General features: G+C 28.1%; 1 protein-coding gene and 1 long non-coding RNA gene across 5 annotated transcripts in view; one reads left to right on the top strand and one right to left on the bottom strand.

Moving 5' to 3' along the window:
- The window catches only part of FER (tyrosine-protein kinase Fer), a 73,339-nt gene that overhangs the window by 19,419 nt on the left and 28,825 nt on the right, over positions 1-25,095 (top strand). The gene's annotated exons all lie outside the window — the stretch shown is intronic.
- On the bottom strand, positions 9,333-11,428 carry LOC148234736 (uncharacterized). Its single transcript, XR_015809833.1, has 2 exons — positions 11,092-11,428; positions 9,333-10,835 (listed from the first exon to the last, which is right to left on the bottom strand). It is a non-coding gene; the product is annotated as an uncharacterized LOC148234736 (long non-coding RNA).

The following is a 25,095-nucleotide window of genomic DNA, read 5'->3' as shown; positions in this document are numbered from 1 at the left end:
GTGATGATCTGGAGTTATGGACTGGGCTCTGTAAATTTCATCCAGGGCACCATGAATGCAAAAATATTTAAATTGGTTGTATAAAACGACTTAATTCCAACATTTTGAAAGATGATTCTGCGCCATGCCGGCAGTCACACTCACTATATTAATCCTAATCTATAGACTACACAATTCAAAGAGTGAATGGGAATTACATCATTACCATGGTCAGGAAACAGCACCGACTTGAACCCAATTGAAAACTTATAGGCAGTCATAAAACAACAATTAAAAAAAAACGATCAAAAAATTTAGGCGAACTGAAAAAACATACCATGGAAGTGTGCGAAGAGGATATCAATCTTAAATAATTGAAAATCTGTATTTATCGATGCCAGCAGAATACAAGAATTTATTAAAAATAAAGGTGAAATTACGTCGAAATAATTTTGTTAAGATGTTATGCAAGCTGTGTTGCAAGCTTCTAATTTTTAAATGTCCTCCATATTGCTTTCTATGAATAGAACAAAAAAAAAGTCGAGCGCACGTGTTGAGTTGGAGGCTCGCCATTATGCACATGCTGGGACGACGAAAAAAATACACCTTTCCCAGAATTGACGCAATTATACATTCCTAATTCCCGTATTTTTTTAACAGTATTAACGAAAAATGAAAGGTTACAATTTTAATTATCTATTATAAATTTAAAAACGTGTAAAAATGCATCAAAGTTGATAAAATAATGTCAACTTTCAATTGACCACAGCTGTATTTTAGTTTAAAATATTATACTCAAAATTATATAGCATTTATCTAATGAAATTAAATTATTGTATACTTCTGTTTGAATCTCTGTAATAATGATAATATTTTTACTCATAATTTTTAAGGGTTGATAGTACTTTTTTAATATTGAATATATTCTTAGTCTTAAAAGCTTAGTAATCATTGATTAACACATAAATATGTTAGATTGGATAACAAAAATATCACTATTATCTGTTTTTAGATAAAATATGATTTCCTTAATATTTTTTAATCAAAGTTAATCTAATTTAATTGCTATTGAAAATATTATGCACGATTTGTCATATCTTTTTTAGTCCTACGTTTTTTTTTCTTTGTAGCTTATAATATTCAACCGAATCTCCCAATAAATAAATGTCACTAGTGCTTCTTTTGATATTCTAACTATGCAATAAATTAAAAAAAACATGGCGTTAATGGAAAATCTGAAAAAATTACATTACCGTCATCGGTTCATAAATAAAAATAAATTATAACTCATCACGCTAGAAAGTGAAAATTGTCTCGGATCAAGACAAGCGTGCGAATTTTTCGATGGAGAGCAAAGTCATAATGAATTTATTATCATTAATGGCTAATTTCATGCATAAAAATAAAGGCTGTTAATATACGACGACAGTCGTCTGCTTTCGATCTTGGGAAAAGTTGTGTAAGAAAATTGTGTATTTTAATTGTCGTTATGATATTTTTACGTAAAACCGTAACGACCCGTGCGAAAACATCGCTTTTGTTGTTGCTAATCTAAAAATATAATACTTTGACTTTTTAAGAAGAGGTGAAATTTCCTAAATTTCTATTTGCATGCGAATCTATGGAAAATTTACATTCTTGAAGCAACTGAATCTTTACGCAATCCTTAAACATGTTGTTGTTAACGTCATATAAACAAGATTTTAATATATACATGTATGTATATATTAAAAAATAAAAGTTTAATAATTATTTAAGAATGAAAATGGCACACCTCAATTTATAATAACTTATGAAAAATATATAGAATGATATTTTTAATGTAATGACATCATCAAGATATCGTGTAAATCCAGTTTTGTTAGATTGATCATTTTGTAACAAATTCAATAGCAAACTACTAATAAAAATGTATGTATGTATGTGGCAATATCTTATCTCACGACTTCTGAATACAATGCATATTTATATTTATCTTATCCGTACTTGGATTAACTTCTAAGATATTTTTATATCGGCGCATTTTACAGTAGTCCGTATACGTAACTTTTATGTCATATTCTTTTAAAAAATATTCCTAGTAATCAATTGCAATAAAATTGTTTACTCATATATTTTTGTTGTTGGACTATTATAATATATTTGTGCAGTCTGAGAAATAATTTTTAATATGCTACAGACAAATCTTATTAATGTTAATTATCTACGCGTCGCACATAGCAGTAAAAAAATATATAAAAGAGACGATAAAAACAGCTTAACACAAAAATAACTATATATCACTATAAAAATATATTTATGTAATTTATTAAATATGAGCAAAATTTTCTATTACATTAAAAAAATATTGCTATAATCTAGAACAGTGATGCCAAACCATTTTCATTTCTGACCTCCCATTTTGTTTAAAATTTTGTCGCAATTCATGCATATATTTTTTTAATCGTTATCGTGGTTAAAGTGAAATACTGTAAACAATAGTTTTATTCATGCATGTGGTTGTATATGTTTTTTATTTTAAAATACAAGTATGCGCTTGCAAAGAACTCGTATTTTTTTATTTGTTCAAATCTGTATTTAAGTCAGCATCTACAATAGATTGCCCATCAGTCGCTAAGAGACTGAGAGAGTACGCGATCTACTTCGCGTATCGTGGCACTCAATCTATTCGACCCTGCTGCCGCAGAAATGAACATATATTTTTATTTCGCTATTTTACTGATACTTGATTTTTGTTGAATAAAAAATCTATATTTTTCAGCAATTTTTTTTTTAATTTTACAACCACAAATATAAATATTGGTAACTGATAACTTTCACAATAGTACCATAATTTTATAAATTTTTATATAATATAAAGAGGAGTGATGACGATTGTATAAGCGTTTTTATAGAGATGATTTTCAAACATTTCAGTCTCTTTATTACTTATAAATATTGACGAATTAGTGTTCCACTGACCGTGATTTCTGAATCGATTTATTTAATTTTAAGTAAAACATTTGAGAGGCACTGAATGGATTTATATAACACCATATTTTGAAATGTTGTTCTAAATTCAACGTATGTACATATACATACATATATAAAAATTCAATAAAAACATTTTATTATTGTGTGTCATAAATATATTAACGCTCGTGTGCGCCACGTTTATGATAACGATTTTGTACAGTTATAAAAATTAAATTTAAATAATTGAGCTACTTTTATATTAAAATAATATTGAAAATAATTGGTAGAAGTATTATGTAACGTTTTTAATCATTGTTAATATTACAGATAATTTGTAAATAGATATAAAATATTTTTTTATAAAATATATTATATAAAAAATCCGACATTTCATACGCACCGTTTCACTAAGTAATGAAATATTTATACTGTGTCTAAGCTAATTTCACACGAATCATATGTCATGTATGTACATATATACATACATAGTTAACGATAATAATAATAAACATTTGCATGTAGCAACACCTCAAAGAGAGCCGATAGCGTGTCGTATGTTTACACGCCATTTTCTAATCGCGTCGCATTGTTTTGCCATTGGAGAGCGTTCTTCGCTTTCGAAGCTGCAATTATCCATTGTCATTCACAATCTGATCTCTACGGGTCTTCCAGAATATGCACTCGGAGATGACATTGTTCTTAATTCGATCCAATTGCAGAATTTCTGGCTCTTCGATAACAACAATAAAAAACAGACGCTCTCACGCCCACGAATTCCTCTTCGGGTCAATCGATACAAAATGGATTTTGCGCTCTAATTTTTACTTCTTCTCTTCTAAATCTAAATTTGAAATTTGTTAAGGTGTATAGAAGTCGATAGATATTTATATTTTTACGCAACGCTGTCTCAGTGAGCCAATTTTGGACAAAGCACTTTTGTTACGTTCAATGGTGTCAATTAAAAGGTCAATTGTGGCGTATTAGACGAAGCTTCTTAATGCAGAAATTAAAGACGAACTGGCCGTTAGTTTCAGTGAATGTCAATATTTGATTATTGAGGAACTTTTTTATAAAAATTAATATTTTGAGCAGTTTTGTGTGGGTATTTGCAGCAAAAGAAACGCAGACTTTGACAAATTTAGTAGAACATCTTATTTTTCTGTGTTTTTCATTATTTTTTTTATATTACATATAATATCTATGTATATTTTTATACCCCACCTGTCCCCTCTCCCCTCAAATGACGTTCCTGCTTAGTCTTAAAAACTGTAGACAATAGTTTTGAGTATGTTTCAAAATTTTGTGATAAATTTTCTCTAAAATTACAAAATAACTGTCTTATTATATATTGTCATATGGAACGCCAATGGTCTATCACAACACACACAAGAAATATTTTTTTCTCGAATAACCCATAATAGACTTCTTGCTGGTCTCTGAAACATATTAACTGGTAAAAATGTAACTTTACCAAAAAATACACATTAGCTGTAACATTTATGTATCGGATGTAAATAAATAATGATAAGTATGTAAATATATATTTTACTAGCACCTGCCAGATAATTTATATTTTTACTGGTAAAAATATATATCTATTGGGCAAAATGTATTCCGATATGATTTTAATAAAATGACATATTTTAAAAAATATTTTCGGGATATATTTGAGACTGTTTTGCCCCTTTGAATAACAATGTTCATTGTGAAAATATTACCTAGAAAGTGTGTGCTTTTGAAGGCAATGTTCCGCTCCTTTTATTTATTGTATAATATAATATGTATAAAAAGGGCTAAAGGAACATATACCTGAAATACATTTAAAATAACTGTATTTTAGTTCATATTCATTATTGGGGTCGGTCCTTACTTTTTATAAATATATTCTTACTATGATTTTTTCCAGATTTGTCCCCTTTCCTACCCCCTTTCAGCAGGCCTGTCAAAAAGCATTATATCTTAACTAATTTTATAACTTTTAAGTGACTTCAACCCAACTGTGTAACATAACGTTATTATACTTTTTTCAAGAGCATTGATTAAAATCCTATTACATATTACGTATCAATTAAGCATTTGCTTTATGATCAGAAATTAACAGCAGATTAACGTTGCCTAGATGGCTATTTAATTGGTCTTATGATATTGGAGCACATTTTCCATTTTAACGCATATTTCCACAATCCATTAGCGTCGTTACTGTTTCACTGCTTGCGGGACTTATCCTCTATTAAATTAACGGATCGATATTCTGCAACATGTTATTTCAATTTAGAAACCGTATCCAAAAAATTGGTAATAAATTCATAAATCCGCGCATCGGAAGCAATCTTCGCATTATTTCTGTCTATTACCGATTTTTACAATAGCGGATCGGATAACAGTCCAGATTAGAATCGTCGCTGAACCGTAAGCGCGAAATTGTTGAGAGCCGCTGAACGCAATGAACCGAAATACTCGAATTATACATTTGCATGCTATTTCGCTCTTAATATTGTATGGTAAATATAGAATTTACACTTCCTAGAATAATGGAGATTCACCTCGTTCTATTTACAAACAATCTTCATGTCTTGTGTTCGGAGGTCTTTGGCCTTTGTTGATGTAAAAAATCTCAACACGTGCTGCTTTATTTAACACTATATCGATATAGCAAATTGTGCAAAAATACGTTTATTATAGATTGAAGATGGCGTCGGAGACTATCCGTCTGATTTATTTCGGTTTTACATCAGTGCCTACCTTTGGCTAAGGTCCAGATTGAATTTTGGATTTTATAATGAGAAATTTTCATGCTTTCCAGTCTAATGAAGCATATTTATAATTATTTTATAGTTTTTATTACTTGAATCCAAACAACGGTCATTTGTGATATACGGCTCGTGAGCCGTATATGGCTCTATATACATATGAACTGTAATGTTATTAGCTTTCTTCTAACGTATGTAATTTTTACGTTAATTTAAATTATTATAAAATGAAAATAATTATATCATAAAATATGTATATATTAGTAAAAAAAATTATTTACCTCTTTTGCTTCGACTATATATTCTAAAAGCATATATTTTTAATTTATATATGTTTATATAATATATAGGTATTTAACATTAGTACATATTTCATTTACTGGTATTTGAATTTTGCGCTTTAAATTAGTGGTGCGCAAACTGTTTTCATTTCTAATCCCATTTTTTGTTTCGTCAAACTAGTTGAAATGAATTTTTTTTATTGACTTTCGCTTATGCTTCTGGCTTGTAAGAGCTCTAAATAAAATGGTTTTATTTTTGCATCTGGGTATAAATATTTTTTTATGATGAAACATTCAATAACCTTTTATTTTAATAATTAAATGTGAAATATGCGTTTGCAAAAACCTCTGTGTTCTGTAAATCAAATCTGTATCTGGACAAGTCACACGTCATCTTTATCAGTTGATTGTCCGGCAGTCGCTAAGAGTCTGAGAGAGCACTCGATCTGTGTCGCGTTGCTTGGCATTTGTTTACCACTGCTGCCGTCACAGAAATTAATATAAACGATAATATTATATTATTTCGCTATGTTACCGGTACTATTTTTGTTAAATAAAAGGCAGTATTTGGCTTTTTTTTAATTTTGCGACCACAAAAATATTTGCTACTTGTTAGTTAGCACGGCGCCACACTTATAAAAAAAACAATTATTACTCCCCACTGCGTTTTCAGTGCTGTTAAAACCCAAACCTGACCTAAACAAGTTAATTATTATTATATTAATTTATGTTTGAACAGCAAATGAACGTTTCGCAATTAGCAAATTTGAGCGTGGCGTCGTGCTAACAAACAAGTACCAAAGCTTCCACTGCTCTAGATTGTTATTATTAAATTTCCACGCGCAAGTGTTAGCTAAATGTCTGTATTATACCATTTTTATAATAGTTTAGGTTAGGGTTTGGGTTTAAACAGAAAATTAACGTTTCGCAACTGTCAAATTTGAGCGTTGCGCCGTGCTAACTAACAATTACCAAAGCTTCCACTGCTCTAGAATATTACTATTAAATTTTCACGCAAGCGTTACCAAAATTTCTGTATTTAAAAATGTGTGAAAATATTTGCCTTTCCAAAAAAATATTATTTTTGTGTAATTTTTATTTAATATGAATATATAAGTTATAAAACATTTTGTCACTCCATAATATTCTATGTATTTTTATTACAAGAATTTTTTTTTAGTTTTTGAAATAACCGCCATTTTAAAATTATGTGGCGGATTTATCTGACTAACAAATTTAATCAGAATATTGTAGTCAAATAGTCTATTTTCACTAAATTTTATGGAAGTTATGTGTTCTCAAAAACCGTTATAACCTAGATAGCATATAATATGTAGTTAAATAATGTTTTTTCTCTACGACTTTTTAACGAAGTTGTTTTGATTGAATTTTATAAATAGCTGGCATTTTGAAACAAAGTGTGATTAAACTGGCTTAAGGACTTAGCTAAGATATTTACATAATCAATTCTTAAGAAAACTTTTATGGAAATCCGATTAAAATACGGCAGTTGTAGTGTCTTCACCCCGCTATATCCCATATATAAAACGGGGTGCAAGTCACCGCCAGCAATTAATCACTGACAGTTTATCGCCGCGTCATTTGATCGCTAGCATATTTTGTCGCCAGGCAATACATATAATTTATTTTAATTTTTTTTATATAAATGTTATTTTTATCAACCGCGCAGTGATACTATTAAAAATATAACTTTATTGTAACTGCAATCAAGCTTTTATCAAATAACTTTTTTTGAATTTTTGACTGAACAGTTAATTTTTCATTAAATATAATTTTATGATTGATTATGATAGACTATTAAACTAATTTGTAGTATCATTATGGGCTCGAGATTTTTATAGTAGAAATAAAAACTTTTCTGTACTAAAATGCTTGTAAATGATAATTATTAATATTTTAGTGATGTTTATATGTGAGTATGAGAAAAGTTATCACCCGCAATTTACCGCTAGCAATTTACTGCAGCCTCAATAGATCAAATAAATAGCATATTTTATCGCCAGACAATACATATAATTAATGTAAAATTATAAAAATATCACATTATTTTCAATTTAATTAATATGTATTGCCTGGCGATGAAATATGTTAGTGATCATTTGTAGGATATAAATTATTTATGCGAGCAATTGACGCGATGGTAAACTGCTAACATTAATTGCTGGCGATAAATTTTCCGAACCCCACATACGATGTGTACATATAAAATTATAATTTACTTTAATTTTTATTTATGTATAAAACTACAATAGTAGTCCGTTATATCCATTAAAAAACATTTTTTAATACTTTTTTCAATAACCACTATATTTTAACAGTATTGTAAAAATCTTGTTGATATATTTTAAAGACATTTCTGGTATTCACATACATATATAAAATATAATTCTAATCAAATTCCGATTAAAATATGATATAAAATATAGTTTAGAGATATTTTTTATGTAGAAGAATCTGTATTTGAAAAATATTTTAATATTTCGATAATACATGGGATTAAATTCATCTGGACGTTTCTAGTATTATAGCTTTAGTTTTGTTAGTATTGTAACTAAGGTCCTTTTATATGCGCATTTTTAAATTGAACTTCAAAGATTGAGGTTCTTAGAATTTATCCCAAAAATCAAATAATTTATTTTTAAGGTGAATAATGACACTTCACTGTATTTTGAGCGAAAATAATGTCCCGCAAAGCTTTTAAGTTATCTTTTCACATCAACTATGCCTCTGATGAATTACTGATCGGATCTTAGAAAAAGAACGTGCCAAGAATAGGCGGTAAGTTGTGTGCAGCGTCCGAATCGTCGGGTGGTCTTTGGCACCTATGTCACTCGTTAGTACCTTAGGTAGACCTTCCGAGAATATTTCTTTTAGGTGAAGCGTCGCCGCCAAAAATTTGCTCAGGTGTACGCGCCTATAGTTACAGATAGATATATTGGAGACTTCCTGCGGTCTTCCTTCCACGAAGTTGACCTCACGTGGCAGCGAATCAATTCTGCAACATCAAATCCGACCATGATGTAGACCGTATCTAATTATGGCCCTCAGCTCACGTTTTTCGGCGATGATACATGAACGCATGCCACCAAAATAGATTATTTTTTTCTCAGTGCACTCTTCTTCTTCTTCTTGTCTTATGCCATCATCTTGCTCTTTTATTATCATTTTTTTCTAACTGGACAGCATCAAGGTAAACGTGAATTTTGAAGATCAAACTGCTTTTTGAAAATTTTGTGATTATTATTAAATTTAAGCATAGCATTCTTATTTTTAAAATAATCAGACGTGTTCTTCTGATCACATTGATCACATCATCTTGAACTTTCACCAATCGCCAAAAACTCCAGTCACGTATTTTTCATTGTTCTTGAAAATGCAAATAATGAGCAGGCGTGTGTTTTTTCTTGATGTAGAAAATGGCACTCAAATCTGATTACAATCGCTATCGTGAATCGCTAAATATGTTCGTTAAATTCGATTAGATTCGATTTCAATTATTACTGTTGTATGTGGAGAGATTTGAAGATCTAATGAGGAGTTGATTGAAACGCTTTCAATCAAATAACAATCTCAATAATCTGATTCGCTTTATGAACTGCATCTATTTTTTGCGCTCGTGTGCTAAAAACATATATGGAGAATTAATCAATGATTTTCGCATTGTGCGACAAAAAATGGATTCTCTACTATTTACAACAGAAATTCGGCACAATACTTAGACAAAATTGAAGTTCAAAGCATTTCGCAAATTTAAAATTACTTTGATTTTTTGTTGGTCTGTGTTTGTATTCAGAGTTTTACATTTTTCGGAAACGATGATTCAAACTGTTCCTATCTACCGTATTATATTGGTAATGCATGTTTTTCTGATCAGGTGCCGGTCTTCATTATGTACTTAATTTGTAAGAAACGCGCCTAGAGCCACAATCTGATTCTAAATGAATAATTTTGCATTAATGAGTACGAACTATACCACGTTACATTATGAAGTACTGTCGCCGTTGAGTGCGTGACAACTCGATAATTTATTACATTATTGGCTATCAGCCGACACAGACACCTGTGTATGTTTACAAAGCAACAATGTAAACATAATCAATAATGTAGATGGGGACACTTGCTTTGATCAACTTTTAAATAAGTATCTACAGCTCGATGCTTTATGGTTGGAAAATCTGGTCGACCCAGTTTCGGTAGGTCTCCGAGAGTTTTTTATTCTTATTCCATGTTGAGATCGTGTGTGGTTTTATCGGCGAAACGGCGGCTATCGCAAAGGTGGTTTGTCAAGGTGAAAAAAATAAGAAGAGGAGCTATAAAGCAGAAGAAGGGAAATAAAAAGAGGAGCCGCGCGGTGCATTATTTAGCGATTCTAGGAACTGAACCTCGAGTTCTTGGCTGCGAGCTCAATTATTTCGATGTTGCTTAACACTTTTAACGACGACGATGACGAGAGGTGATGTGATGACGATTTGCATCCGCGGTCATCGTTTATATTGAGAATTTGGCGAATATCGCTATTATTATTTATTCCTTTTAGAAACTATAGAATTGATTTTATCTCTTTATAAATTTATTATCAATAAATGATCAAGCCGTAAAACGCTTTGGCATTCGGCATTGAATTAGACTGTATTATTATTTCGATTTTTTATCTGCCACAAAGATAAAATAACTTTATTTATTATTGATTTAATACTGCTTTGATTTCATTTTAATAAATCACTTAATGATATATGTGTAATTAATTTGAAGCTATATTTTGAGTACTAGATCATATTTTTTTCGAGCGTTTGCAAGCGCTGACGTCCTGTCCGCGACGTGCAGGAATGAGGGACGTGATCGCGATTCTCTAAGGCAGGGTTTCCCAAACTTTTTGAGCGACGGAACACTTCGTAAATCCGAAAATTTTGGCGGAACACTTAGCTTATTTTGCTGTACCCCAATTTCTAGGTACTAAAATCTTCGCCTTCATTATGAAGTAGAATATGTTCATTCTTTTAATTTACTCCAAATTTTTGTGAAATATCTATTTAGGCTCCATGGAACACATATTTTGGATTCGCGGAACACCAGTGTTCCGCGGAACATAGTTTGGGAAACCATGCTCTAAGGCACTCTAACGTCACCGAGCATTGATGGATTGTCTATACCGCCACAAGCAACTTTAAAAGTGCTTCGTTTAATAGACGTTACGCCCAAGTACGTAATTGGGGAGGGGTACAAGTGAAGTATTTGCCCCCCCCCCCTTTAGTTTGACTAGAAAAATGCATGTCAGTTAATGAAATACTATTGATGTAAATGAAATTGAAACATTTAAACTTTTAAGACCACTGACTAAAGAACTTTTACCCCCCCCCCCTCCTCCTTGAAAAAAGCTAAAATTACATTTCTGATTTTAAACCAGAAATTTCCGGGTTATCCCTCAAAGAAAATCTAAAAAAACAGTCTTGAATCTATCCCAAAAATATGTAATTTTAGTGAAATCATATCGGAATACATTTTCACCGGTAGATATATATTTTTATCAGTAAAAATATAATTTATTTACTAGTAAAATTATATGATTTCAACTTCATACGTACTAACCATTATTTATTTTTCGGTGTAGTTATATCTATCCCGAAAATATTTTTAAAACTGTCTTTTCAGTGGAATTAGTATATCGGAATACATTTTCACCAGTAGATATATATTTTTATCAGTGAAAATATAACTTATCTGACAGATGCTATTATATCTGATTTGCGTTAACACAGTCAGTTCGAGAGCTATCCATTTCATCATTATTCATAATTAAGAAAGTGATGGCAAGTTTCGGTTTATACCCATACTATTAGCTCTAAAGCACACGATACGGATATACGCTTTATATACTTAGCATTACTCCGATTGATTTTTATCTACGATTTTTAAATGAAGCTACGATTTTTTTATCATATAAAAAATATATTTCTTAGGTTCTTATTATATTTAATTTTCCTTTTTAATCGTTTTTGTATTTTTTGTTTGAAAAAATACGTTTTTACGTATTTTTTAAAGCAAACTCAGCTTCAAAATTAGATCAAAATATGCATTGCATTATAAACATGTAATTATGTTTTGCTTATTTTATCAATGCATGAAAATCATTTTTCATTTTAAAGAGTCAATGAAATCTTGAAAACTATTTATACTTTAAAACAGAAAATACATTTCTCGCATTTGAACATTTGCACATGTCATTCTAGCTGCTATTTCTAGAGTTCATCTGTGCTATTTTCAACTTTTAACATTATTATTATTTAATGGACTATATTTTGTGGGTGTAATACTTGGTACTGTCCAAGATAATATTTTCATTCAATTTTCGACTTTCAGCTTTTAATATTATTTCCAAAATAACGCCATTATAAATACGCCAATAAATATACAACCACGTATTTGTAGTAACAAATAATAAAATGAGTTTGAATCTGTTTAGGAACAAGCCGGGGTAATAAAGTTAGTTAACTATTAATCGACTTTGATTAATAAATAAACATTTATGAGCAAATAAAAAAAAACAATTGTGCGTCTTCATGCCTGCACCACCTCACATTTAAAAATAGGTAAAATATAAAAACTTCTTATGAACTTAACAAGATATAGGCGTTAAAAATAGTAGAGAACTGAATATTTCCACCGTCTGCTTTGTTTATTTCATGCACAAGCAATTCACAAATACTTTGAGGTTAAAAAAATCAGACAGAAATGATTCGTTCTATTCTTAATGTTCGCAACGAATAAAGACAATTTTTTTTTTGGGTACAAATGCTGCTATTTTAATTATAAAACGCGATATTTTTAAATCGATACGATGTTTGGATTCCTCATGCGTGCACCACCTCGCGTTTCGAAACATATTAAATATGAAAATTTCTCATTGAATTTAACAAGAGATAAGCGTTACAACAGTAAAAGACGGATCACTCTGATTACATTGAAAAATTCAGGTAAAATTGGTCCATTCAACACTCAACGTTCGTAGTTTTTTTCGAAGACGTAATAACTGAGATTTCCGAGAAGGGATAATTGTTTTTTGCGCTCTCCTATTGATCAAAATTCAGTTTAGATATGCTTTATTCGATTCTCACTCGTAATATTGCCATAAAAAATCTTAATATACACGTTTGATAATTGAGCGTTTTAACCGCGATGGCACGATTTTATTGCTTTTAACCTGGACTGGAAATTCATTATATGGCAACACTGAGCAGCAAAGAAAATACGACGTTTTATATTCATTTGTAATATAGAAAAGGTTAATTCGTACCTGTTATTATTTACTCAAGAAATTATATTACGATATTAAAAAATATATAAAATGCCATTTTTGCCATGAGGCCCGGAATCATTGTTTTCGGCGGCCCTGCATACAATGAAGTGTTTAATTAAACTTTATGGCAAAACACTTTTTGTGCAGTATTATTATGACAACTTTGTAAGCTCTTCGTGATATTCACATGCTTCGTTTATCGTAAATATGGATCTTTGTTTTTTTTTCCTTCGGAAGGGCACAAGGATGCTCGTTTAGCTCTTCGAAAATATTATTATCTCGAGGCTATAAAATATTATGGACAGCCTCGCCGCGTTAAATCCTCAACGAGTTGGATGAATGAAGTTGTTTACACCTAGTTTTTGTTAACCGCCTTGAATTCTAGGAATTTTTCAATTCGACCTGACCGCTGCTGCTGCTCTTCAATGAGTACAGGTAGAATACGAAGTGTTTTTCTAATGTTCAAGAAATGTAAATTAGACGATTGGAATCCAGAGTTAATCTATCTATAGATAAATAATTAAAAAATAAATAAATAGGATAGGATAATTCATTATTGATATTATAAATAATTTGAATAACTATTAATTCTTTATTTATATTTTAAAGGCTTAACAGCTTGTGAAAATGTTTGCCATCGCTAAAGATGAACTTCTTTTTGGTCAATGTTTTTTTTACTCGACAAAACCCTTTCGCTTTCGGCCGCCTCCTATTATTATTCCAAAGATTAGAACACATCTCGCGTCCGTCTTGTTACCTATGAACCTCTCACTTCTAGAATAAATTGTACAATTCAAGGGTAGTTCAGAATATACATACATTTAATTTATTCATTTTATTAAGGACATTATAGACCATTTCCAGATATTAAATTATCATTATCGCATTGAATAACTGGAAAACTTAATCTATAATTTGTAGAATACATCAATATATATATATCAAAATAGGATGACACATATTTGACTAAAAATAATAATAAAAAGAGGTCATTGAAATGATAAGAATATGGAGGTAAAATATTATAAAAATGAAATTTGTAGTTATATTTTAGTCACGCTTCACTTTTTAATAATAATCAAAAGTTATTCACTGAACATCATCTATCCACCACCAATAGATCACTATTGACGCAAGCTCTAACAACCCTTGTCAGACTGTATCGAACCACTTAGTGCTTGAGCAACCCCTCTGGGCAACTATTCCTTTACCTTTGTTCACATGGTACTTCGGAGGTGAAGAGAAAAGGAGAGGACCGGTCACCGCCCTGTGCCCGAAACTATTTCAAAGGCACAACATTCCCTTTTCGTTTTGGTTGCCAGTTTGATATGTTTATCGCTGTGGAAGAAGAACTCATTCATTCATGAATTTTATGCGTTCGAGGATCGTAAAAGTCGGTTTCGCGACTTGACCTCGGCGGGTCGCAAAAACTTCTTCTCGCAGAAGAACCCTTTTCAACCCGCAGACATTCGTCAGAAAATAACTCGTCGAAATGAGCATTTGTTCTTTTTTCTCGATCTTAAAATACGAGCAGCGTCAATTATTTTTCTTGAATTATTTTTTTTACTGCTTTTTTTGGTAGCATAGAACCTTTATGCATCTAACGTTTAATCGATTAGAGATAATCAATAATCTGTTTATTATTAAAATATTACATTTTTGTCACAAAGATAAGATACACACGCTTATTTATTTATTTAACTATTTTATTATTTAAGTTGTAGTTTATTAGATACCCTCAATTATAATTTTAATTATTTTATTGAGCTACTTAAAATATTTTCTAATTGCATTTTTATGTTTTATTTAAAAATATCATAATATGTAGTATATTTTAAATTTATTTAAAACTGATTTTTTGCCTCTGTGTTATAATAAATATTTTTTAAAGATGTAAAGTCAAATATTTTTTTTACTGCCTGCAGCGAGAGTGAGCAACTGTCTCACTCTCGCTGCAGGCATTTACAATACCTCTGAGGATCTTTCACGGACATCATCCCTGCGCCAGCTTCTCCACCACCGCTCGGAGAAAACATCTCGCCAATTGTACTATATATATACTAATAACTGCGTCTCACTGGCTACGAAGTCACACCCCTTAAGGTTACAAAGCCTTATTTTTTTGGAAATGTTTTTAAAAAAATATTACATCCAGATATGTATTGATTAATTGCTTTAGTTAAAATTCAGTCGACTGTGATACGCGTTTATTTACGATACGCGTTGAAGGCAAAAATTGTAATACCGTAGTACAAAAATGTTTCGTCCTTTTCTCCCGCTTTCAACCGATAATCGAAAATTCTCGTTTCCCGTATGCAAAAAATTAATGTTGAATTATAATGAAATATTATTAGTTAAACTAACTTAACCAGTTAATATCAATAAAATGCTCTTTCATCGCATTTATACAATTCCATCTTCGCTAAAGCGTTATTACACAATAGTTTAGGTATCAAATTGTAACAATTAAATTATATTAATATTAAAAAATGAACAGAATCAAGCAAAAAATAAATTTAAAGCCTAAAAAGTTGAGCGTCCAGTACCCGTACGCTCGCAAGCTGCGGTACCTCGCTGTTAATTGACAGCAAAAAACGATTGTAATATAAAAAATATACAGAATATTTCACCTATTTTAAAAATCAATTTTAACAATAAAATACCTGAATCTCAACATGTAATATGTAAATATAATATTACATCATAAAAATGTAATAAAAAAATATTTTATTGAAGCATATTTTTTCTCAAAAAACATAAGTTTTAAACATAAAAAATAATGATACAGTTGAAATTATGTATCGCTATCTCAAGGTCATATTATCAGGGTTTATTTTATATAATCAAAAACTAAACCATAGTTGTTTTAAAACTTATATAAATTAAGTATTGCGCCTTTAGAAAATTCCGCAAAAAATACATGGTTGTTTAACCTTTATAAAAGTATATCTGAGTCCCATGTCGGATATGTATTGAGAATGGGTAATAAAATTACAGTGCCATAACATCCCATTACAAATATGGCATTTGCATAATTAGGTTCTATTACTGTATCCTAACCAATAATTAGATTATATACTGACTGAATAATGCGAATCAATTATAGCCTTAGTCTTAATACTGGAAGTGAAAGAGGTACAAGTGCCAATTTTTTTTTGCTAATTTTTTGTTTATCGATTTGGTTTATATATTCATGTTGTCAGTATAATAATGAATAAATATAATTTATGTAATTAGAAATTTATAAAATAGGATTGATACATAACTATATTATGCCTTTTAAAATTAAGTTTGTGTAGACATCTAATATTCAAGTTTATATTATATCAGATAAATCATGCATACTTTTTTTTCTATATATGAAAGTTAGATTTCTGTTAAGTCTGTGATTATATTGAGAACCACTTGTCGTATTTTTACACGGATTTATTGCAATTTTCGAATTAAATCAAATATATATTGTCTTAACCTTTTCAATTCAGACTTGAAATTGAAACGGCCGATTTGATTGAAAAATAAATTTCAAACTTTGCTTATTAGTTTTAATATTGAAAAGTGAGTCAATAGTGTTCAGCTGAAAACTTCATTGAAGTCCTGTTTAATTTTAAATGGTCGTTTAAAAGCGCATCTAAAATATTTTGAGAAGCGTCGCGCTAACTGTTCGAAGCGCCGCCTCTACCGAAATGTTTACTCTTTTTTGTACTGTTTTGTTTGACCGGTTTTTTGTCTGTATAAATTCTATGGTTCCCCAGACACACGGCGAACAGGTTACACAAAATAAAACCTAAACGTCTGGAAGCTTTCCCACAAAAGTCAAAGTGTATCTTTTTTATTTTTTTTGTGCGCACCAAAAATCGATTCTGTGTTATTAATGCTATTTTTTTAATGTTTGTTCAGTTGAACAAATAAAAAGGCAAGTGGCGCGTCTAAACGTAGCCTTTCAGTTGTTTTATGACGTCAAAACATTTTTATCAACCATTAGGTATTTATTTGAATCGTCATTCTCGCTTATCTTGACGAAAGGCAAGATAAGCGCAAATGGTTTTCCGCATCCGGAAGAAACACGCAAATCGGTAACCAGTTTGTTTTTGTAAAACCGAAAAAATCTTGCTACACTGTATCGTTTTTTTTACTGAGAAAATTTCTTAGAATTATCATATTCGTGGTCTAGCAAAGGGTATTTTTTTTTTGTAAAGCAGTAGTTAAAATATTTATGCAAAATCTTGCTATTGCCTAAGCAAAACTAAAGTAACAAAACATATTCCAACACATATCCATAATTAATTATTAATGCATTATTTTATTTTTATTTTATTAATTTATTTAGCTTAATAGCTAATCTTTACATCTAACAAATTTAGTAAACATATATAAAAATATATAAAAAATACATAACAGAAAGAAAAAATATACAATAATAAAGACTTAATATTATAATATTTTATTTCTATATGTACGAAGGTATTTTTTTATTCCATTTATAAAACCCGTTATATTTTTGCTGTTTCGGATTTCTCTTGGAAGACTATTATATAAATTAAAACCTCCGTACATAATTCCCCTAGCCGTACTCGTTTTCTTATACTTAATTATCTTTAAATTTTCTCTATTTCTAGTATTATATTTATGTACATCTTTATTTCTTATTAAATACTTATTAAAATAGTGTGGTAACATATTATTTTCTAATTTATATATAAATACTAAAACATTCATACTCAATATTTCTTGAACATTCAACCATTCTAATCTATCAATCATACTTTTACAATTAGTTAATCTATTTTTATTTAAGATTACTCTCATTGCCCTATTTTGTAATTTTTGCAACATTTGTTTATCTAATTTATTTAACATATTTAATAGTGTTGCACAATAATTAAAATGGGGCAATATTATACTATTGTAAATTAATTTTTTTGTATTTATACTTAATATATTTCTTAATCTAGATAATAAACCTATTTTTCTACTAATTTTTTTTAATATGTAATTACAATGTTCTTTAAAGTTTAATTTTGTATCAACAATTACTCCTAAATATTTTATATTATCCACTATTTCTATATTAGAGTTATTTATTACTATTTTGGTACTATCATCTAACACATTTTTATAATTAATAAACATACATTTAGTTTTATTCTCATTTAATTTAAGTACATTATTCTTTAACCATATCTCTAACACACCTAATTCATCATTCAAATTACTCACAACTTCTTCAATGTTATCACCCATGCAATAGATCAATGTGTCATCCGCAAATAGATGAACTTTACATTTTCTTACGTTATTAACTATATCATTCATATATAAAACAAACAACAATGGTCCCAATTTAGACCCTTGTGGTACTCCATAATACACTAACCTCTCTTCAGAACATACATTATTTATCTTAACTTTTTGTTTTCTTTTATATAAGTAATTATTAAACCATCTCAAAACTATATCACTTATACCTATATTCTCCAATTTCTTCAACATTATTTCTCTGTCTATTGTCTCGAAGGCTCTCTTGAAATCCAAGAAAACTGCTCCAATGATTTTGTTTGTATCCTTAGCCAACAGCCAATCATTTATCACTACTTGTAATGCAGTTTCAGTCGAATGCTTTTCTCTGAATCCCGATTGTTGTTCACATATTATGTTTTGAGAAGTAATAAATTCCTTTAATTGTTTGATTACTACTTCTTCTATTATTTTTTCTATACACGGTAGCATGTTGATTGGTCTCATTTCTTCAACTTTTTTACTATTTTTTATTTTAGGTATAGGTACAATAGTAGCAATCTTTAAATTTTCAGGCATTTCTCCTAAGGAGAGTGCTTTATTTATTAAATAATTTAATTTAGTTCCTATTATTTCCCATGTTTCTTTAATTATATTTATATCTAGTTCATCAGTACTAGTTCCTTTTTTAAATTTACATATTATGTTATGAATTTCATCTAATGATACTGATTTAAATTTACTAAATTTTACAATTAATGTTTTATTATTATATTGTACTAAATTACTAATCCTTGGTATTGAATTTACAATTTCTTCTATGCTCTCAATGTAATATGTATTCATTTTTTCTGCCATTATATAAGGATCTTGATATATATTTCCATTAATTTCCATTTTTATTATGTCGTTTTTCTGAGTTGGATTAATTAATTGTTTTATTGATTTCCACATCTTATTTGGATCATTTTGTATTTCATCTATCAATTTTTCATACCATTTCTTTTTAGCCATTCTTAATACTTTGACTGCCATATTTCTACATTGTGTGTATGTTTTCCATTTTTCATTAAAGACTTTATATTCTATTTGTTCTGTTTTTAATATTTGAAAAATTTTGTATGACTCATCTCTTTTCTTTATAGCATTTTTAACATCATCATTAAACCACGGTTTTGGGTTGTAACGATATTCCTTTTTAAAATTATATTGACTTTTTGTTTTACAATCTACTATATTCTTATAAATTTTGTTCCATATCCTATTAACATCCATATTATCTACATTCCAGTCACATTTTTGTAATTCTAATCTTAATTTATTAAAATTAATTTTTTTAATTATATCAATTTTTTTTGTTTTTTTAAACTTAAGTTCATTATGTTTTTCTATATAAATATATACAATTGAATGGTCAGTTATTCTTGGAGTTGATTTTACTTCACAATAATTTTTTTTGTTGTTGGTAAATACTAAATCTATTAATGTGCTCGATCTATTATTAGTCCTTGTATTTTCTTTGACACATTGTCTTAAACCAAATATATTTGATATTTTTTCTAATTTTGCTGTGTAAAAATCTTCACATTTGTTCCAATTAAAATTCCAATCTCCAATTAAAACAGTATCCAAAATTTGATCAAAACTCCATTCTGCAATATTATTTATAAATTCTATGAATATATTCGGATTACTATTTGGAGATCTGTATGCTATACATAATATTATGGGAATTTTTTCAATAAAAATCTTAACTGTGATAGACCAGTATGTCTTATCTTTATTATTTTTAAATATAGTATTGAATTTTATATCATTTCTAATATACAGTATAACACCTCCTGTATGTCTGGAATTAGAATCACATCTAATTATATTATAATTGCCAATATTTAGTTCAAATTCTTCAATGTCATTTGTGATATGGGTTTCAGTTAACCCTAAAAATATTGGATATTCCTTTTCAGTAATTAATTCTATTTCCTCTTTATGTTTTAAATAACCTTGTGCATTAATTAATATCCCAGTTACTGATTCTTGTTTCCCATATGAACTTGATTTTTTTAATTGCTATACTATATTATATTGTATTTTATTATAGTAATTTTGCTCGTATCTTTTATAAATTGAACAATTTCTATCCATGGAGTTGTGTTCCACATTCAAATTAAGATTTAGTAATTTATTTGCTCTACAGCAATTCACACAGTTTTCTTTTTTGTTGCATTGATTTATTAAATGTTCTTCCGAACCACATTTTATACAATTTTTTTTATTTTTACATTCACTGGCTTTGTGATTATAACCATAACAGTTATAACAACGGTATATGAATATGTCTTCATATACTTTACACCTATCCCATTCAATATTTAATTTGCCTACATCCATTATATTTTTAAATGTCGTAACATCTACTTCAATAATAGCATCATACTTATTAAATTTGTTTTTTTTAATATATTTTACTTCTAAATAACATTTGTTTTCTTCTACACATGTGTTTTGTTTCATTATACACTTTTTTAGTTGATCATATTTTAATTCTTCAGAAATTCCAATTATTTTTATTTTTGGTTTCTTTAAATTTCCTACTTTTATATTATATTTATCTCCTAGTTTTTTTACTGCATCTGTCGTAATTTTCGATGCATCTTCTTTACTATCACATGTAATTATTATACCTCCTTTGCTTATTGGTCTTATATTTTGTATTCCAACTTCTAATTCTGTTGGTTTAATTAAATTTTTGCAATCCTTTTTTGTCTGCTCTATATTTTGCAAATTTTTAGGTATAATTATCGCAATATCTTTTCCTTTTTTTACGATTTCCGAATAATGTTTCTTTTGCATTTTATTTTTAATAATGTTGTTATTTAAATTTAGTTTATCCTTTATATTATAAACATCTTTTCTAACCTCATTTAATAACTCAAATATTGAGTTATTATTTTCATTTTTATTATTTACATCGTCCCTATTATTTTTTAACACATCTAATAAATGTTTATACATAATATCAAATGTATTAGTTATAATGGTTTTTTTTTCTTTTGATAGAATATTACCATTTGATAATAATACATTTAATTTTGTTTTTAATTCATCCATTTCTTTTATTCTGTTTTCTGGCGTAATTACGCCCGCTATATTCACGCCGCTATCGGCCATTTTTTTTATGTAACAATACTAATTATTTCTATCTTATACTATTTATATATTATATTAATCAATCTATTTATACTATTTATTAAATTGTGCTACTTACGCGCAAATATCTGCCGGTTTTCACCTCCAAAGGGGTTGGTTACCACAATCTTGGCTAATTGCACGGCAGACACATGCACATACGATGAACACAAACAACGAACGTATTATTACATTAAAATAGTAAAAAATAATAATCATTGTTATAAAAGTTACTGAGTTATTCATTTATAATTTTTTATGCATTTTTATTTTTATTAATGCATATTACACTTAAATAATGATTATTTTAAAAAATTGTAAAAAAAACAACACATGTCATGAAAATTACTTAGTATTACTTTTACAAAATCATCGTTTTTATTATTGTTTTGATATATAGAATCTACTCGTGTAATTATATTTTGCAAGCACATGCAATTTTTTTTTGTTATCGTCGTTTTTATTAAATTTATATTTCACTCTCGAATAAAAGTGCAATAAAAAACTATTTTACATTTAGTTTTATATATTTTAATTTAATTGATTCCAGTGGATAACTTAACCCATTTTCGATTGTTAGTTTTATAAAATACAACAATATTAAAACCATTGATAAACATTTAAAATTAGATTAATATATTTAATTGAACAGACACATTTTCAATAAAATTTGAAGCACAGTGTATAGCTTATTCATTTTAAACAATATTTCAGGTTCTAAATTATCAACATTAATTTTTGACGTAGAAAAAGTAAAATTTTCTGTATAAAATCGCTACAAAAATGCTTTTAAATAATTAATTTCAATATTTTACATATGTTCATAAATGGTGCCCGGAGAATTTATCGTCCGCATTTCACCGCCAGCAATTAATCACTAACAGTTAATTTATAATACACACATTAATAATTTATAGCCTAGCCAGGCAGTTATGGATAAATCATATTTTCAAATTAAAAATGACCAATTTTATATAAATGATATGTATTGCATGGTGATAAAATAAGATTTGTATGCTATAAATTGTTTATACGATCATTTTATCGCGGCGGTAAACTGCTAGTGATCTAGTGTTGGCGGTGAATTGCGGGCGATAAATTTTCCTAGTACTCGTATAGTCCATCCAAGATGTTAGCGCTCATCATCGTTGTGTTGGAAATAAGGTGCGTGTACGTATGCTTGCATACATACACAGATAGGAGAACGTTACCAATACTAAATCAGGGCTGTTTTAAGGGTAGGGTGACCATACGTTGGAAATTGAATTAAAAATTATAATGTGTTATATTTTATTGTTGTGGTATTTTGCAATCAATAAAAAATTCCTGTAATATTCTATCGGTATTTTAAAAAATATTATATTGAACAGATATTTTACACTTTCCTCAACAAATTAAATTAAAAAAGTAAAAATTAATTTCACATGGTCACCCTAATATATTTTCTCACCAATACTGTGACGATGAGCGTTCATATCTTGGACGGACTGTACATACATGTATAACATATTGCTGTCATTAATTTTATACTGATTAGGAGATTTAAAATAGTCGTTTTTTAAAATATACAGCGATATTTAAACAGTTAATAAATAATTTATTTCAGTTTAACTATACAAAAATATTTTTTTTTATATTACCGTTTTTTAAATATTATAGATTTAAAAAAATCTTTATGGTTGATTATGATAGGCTATGAAACATAGTAAGTTTTGTTTGAAACATAGTAAGCAATTTTCCGTATAAAAATTCTTTTAAATTAATCATTTTATTATTAGAGTGATGTATGTGATGTATAACATATTACTGACATTATTTTTTTTTCAACATACATTTTTTAAAAAGCACAGCAATATTCAATATTTTTATTATATAAATAGCTTAGTTTAGTTATTTGACTATTCAGAGAGGTTTTGATTTAAAAAATCATTTCTTTAGCTTCTACCACTTTTTTATTTTAAAATAATGCTTATGATGAAACATTTTAGATTTTTGATTTACTTATAACATTTTTTGGGCTATAGATTATTAACATAAATTCTTAATGTGGAAAAGTATAATATATAGTCGGTTTTAAAAAAATACAACAATATTCAAACTTTATATATAAATATTTCTCTATACATATTTTTATTTAAAAAGGTACTTTTGCTTCAACTATTATATATTTTGATTGATTATGGTAGGCTTTAAAATATAATATATTTTTTTAATTTATTTAAAGTAATGTTTAGAATTTTATTATTAAAAATACGGATTTGTAAAAATAAAATTCGCTAAAAATTCTTTTTTTAATGATTGATCTTATTATTATTATAATGTACATATTATATTTTTTTCTATAAATAGTTTTTTGCTAGCATACATCAAAATCAATTAGCCTGTCGGTATTTTAAACATACAACAGTATTCCAACAGTTCATTATTTTTTTATATAAATAACTTCAATCAATTCTTTGACTATACAGAAATTTTTTTATATTTAAAAATCATTTACTATGAAACATAGTACATATTGACATGTTTATTCAAGCATTGTTTACGAATTTTAAAAATATAAAAATACAATGCTCAACATATTTTTTATTAATAATAATGTCATTAGTAATAACTATTTTTGTTATAGTTGTTTCCATCTTTTTTTACTGATGTATGTATTATATATCATTATTAAAATCAACTTGAATAAAAAGCTATACTGTGTAAAATCAATGTATAAGTTTAAATACAGTAAAATAACGAAAATATATAGTATGAATAAATAAATTAAAACTGATTATTTTTATGGAGTTGATTTCTTGATCATCAATTAAATAAATATTAAATTATTAAGTAATTTCAGATTTTTGTTTTTTATTATATTTAATGATCATTAGATTATTTAATTAATTATATTTATTAAATAATCTGAAAAAGTGAATATTTTATATGCAATGTGAATTATATTGTTGTGTTTTTTAAAGGCAGTACTATATTGATGTATTGTTATGTTTTTTAAAGGCAGTACTATATTTAAATATGTTATTATTAACACATATATTTAATCATCTATAAAGAAAAAATATTAAAATAAATTGTGAATTTTACTATACCGTTATAAATAGAAAATTTGCAGATAATGTTTGTTGTTAGTGTATCATATCCGTACTTATGTATTTATATCGTTTTCTTTATCTATTTTTATATAGTATTTTTAAATATGTAGTTATAGTTTTCCGCTCGATTTTCCTCATTAATGACATAATATACTTTTTACGCAATATTCAACTTCTGCACATTTCTTCGTCGCATTTCACGCAACTTCATCGATATTTTTCTATATCTGCGATGATGTAGTAAAATTTTAAATTCGTGATTTCGCAAAAACTGTGTAGAAAGATTAATATCTAGT

This window comes from Plectrocnemia conspersa, unplaced genomic scaffold, assembly GCF_051122295.1.
Source record: "Plectrocnemia conspersa isolate PC_06_02 unplaced genomic scaffold, ASM5112229v1 ptg000005l, whole genome shotgun sequence".
Taxonomy (NCBI): Eukaryota; Metazoa; Arthropoda; class Insecta; order Trichoptera; family Polycentropodidae; genus Plectrocnemia; species Plectrocnemia conspersa.
The sequence above is the reverse complement of the archived record's forward strand: the minus strand, read 5'-3'. Positions and strand labels throughout refer to the sequence as shown.